This window comes from Belonocnema kinseyi, chromosome 4 (assembly GCF_010883055.1).
Source record: "Belonocnema kinseyi isolate 2016_QV_RU_SX_M_011 chromosome 4, B_treatae_v1, whole genome shotgun sequence".
Taxonomy (NCBI): Eukaryota; Metazoa; Arthropoda; class Insecta; order Hymenoptera; family Cynipidae; genus Belonocnema; species Belonocnema kinseyi.
In genome coordinates this window covers 43465519-43468044 of record NC_046660.1, presented here as the reverse complement: position 1 = coordinate 43468044, position 2526 = coordinate 43465519, and positions in this window count along the sequence as shown.

The following is a 2526-nucleotide window of genomic DNA, read 5'->3' as shown; positions in this document are numbered from 1 at the left end:
TCGTGGGGAACGACACAACAATTACACAATAAATAAACCCACTGCACCCTGGAGTCGCTTACCCTCTTCTTTTTCCTCAACCCTCTCCTCATCTCCCAAGAAGCTCAATTCTACTCAATCGCGATCTTTCTCACGTCTGTACTCTCGAGATCATAGTTCTTTCAGTAACGGGGTTTGTTTAGAGGATCGACCTCTAAGCTCGCCTTCTAGATCTCCCACTCCCCCCTCTCCAAACATTAATACTGAAAACCTTTCAAAAATGATCTCTTCTCTAATGGACCTGCTTCAAAGCTTTTCTCCAATCCTTTCTCTATTTAAAAACATTAGCTTTCAACAATTAATTAGTTCCCTAACTAATACGGATATACAAAATCCAGATAGCAAATAATTTGTAAAGTTTGGATGCTTTCTGCTTTTCTTGCTCTTAATAATACGATGTCTTCCTCTTACACATCCGATGAGTAATCTCAAGAAATCAAGGATTTTTCAATGGAATTGTCGTGGTATTATAAATAAAAAAGGTAACTTTGAAAGAATATTGCATAACTATGATGTATTATTGAACGAAACTTGGCTTCAAAACAAAAATAATTTCTTTTTGAAAAAATTTAACATAATTCGGAAAGATCGCCCCAATAATATTGGTGGCGGACTGTTGATCGCAATAAGAAAAGATATTCCTTTCTCCCAGGTCCCAGTCTATGAAGTTCCTGAGTATCTGGATACGTTGGCTCTCTCCATCCCATCTAACTGGGGAGACCTCCTCATAGTTAATGTCTACAGAAATCCCAGAGCCCCAAATAACACCATTAACTGGGAAACTTTTTTCGATTCTTTCTCGGATCATTTCCCCTCTATTAGCATAGGAGGAGATTTCAACTGCCACCATCAATCCTGGGGATGTGACCATTCCTCTCCGTATGGAAATAAACTGTTTAAGGCTATTGAAGATTCTACCTTTAATACTTTAAACAATGGTTCCGCTACACGTTTTACTCGAATTAATGAAGCTAAATCGGCAATAGATCTTACAATAGTTTCTAGTAACCTAGCTCCGTTCAGCTTCTGGAAAGTTGAACAGGACAAATTGGGCAGTGATCACTTTCCCATCTCGATTACCTTTGAGATTTCCTTTTCTTACTATGAATTCTTTTCCCATAAATATAACCTCAAAAAAGTCTGCTGGAGTTCCTTCCATGATGCCCTTAAAGAAGAAGAGTTTAATAATGAGCAACCTGATGGCGCGCTCTTTTCGGCTCTTCAAGCCTACTTGAATCTTTTTGAATTAATAGATAATGCCCTGCATATAGCTGGACCAAAAATTGAAAGTAGGCCTAAGCGAGACTATCCAAATTCTCCTCCATGGTGGAATGAGGAGTGCACAAAATATGAGAGATTAAGAAGGGCTAAACTTGGTAGATATCAGCACAATTGTACCTACGAAAATTTTCTAGATCTCCAAAAATTTGAAACTACTGCTAAACGAAGTTTGAAAAAAAAAAATATTAGGATTTAGATCTTACTGCGCATCATTATCTTCCACTTCTAAGATTTCTAATGTTTGGAGAAAGATTTTGGGTTTAAGACATAGACTTTTGACCTCTCCTTCACCCACTACCTCTTTAGCTAACATAGAAACCACCAAAAAGATGGAGCAGTTCATTGATACATTCTGTTTGTCTAGCTCCCCTCCAAATGATTTATCTCCTGTTCCACCTCTCCCTGATACTCGACCCCCCTCTGTAGAGACCCTAGCTTCTCATCCTCTCTCCATGCCTCTCAAGCTCCAGGAGTTGAAACGGGCTATTAAAAACTCGAAAACAAAATCCTCCCCCGGACTAAATAAAATTAATTATGAAATCATTCAAAACCTCCCAGAAAATATCCTTAACCAACTCCTTATAATTTACAATTTAATTCTAGATGAAGGTTCATTCCCCGAATCGTGGAGTAAATATTTAGTCTTTCTCATTCCTAAGCCGAACTCGGTTAAATTCCGGCCTATAGCACTTGCCTCTTGCTTCTTGAAACTTCTTGAAAGATTAATTACTACCCGTTTGAACTGGTGGTTGGAAAACGAGATGCTTATACACAATTCACAATTTGGATTCAGGAAGAACCGATCCTGCGCTGATGGTTTGGCAACTTTATCTACAGAAATCCATACCTCCTTTGCAGAAGATTTTTATACGGCTGCTCTATTTCTTGATGTGGAGGCGGCTTATGATAGGGTGGTCCCAAGTATTTTAATTAATGGCATGCGAGAGATGGGTGTTCCATGGAAGATATGCAGGTTCTTTAAAAATCTGGTTACAGAAAGAAACGTCTTCTTTAAAGTAAATGGTTCAAATCAGGCCGATGATATCGTCATCTTCTTTTCATCACGAAACCTTGATGAATGTATCTATATCCTTCAGAACGGTTTCAACTTACTCCAAAACTTTCTTAAATCTAGAGGACTCAACATCTCAGTTGATAAGAGTAAATTAGTTATATTTAACTCAAACAAAAATCGAATCCCTCATG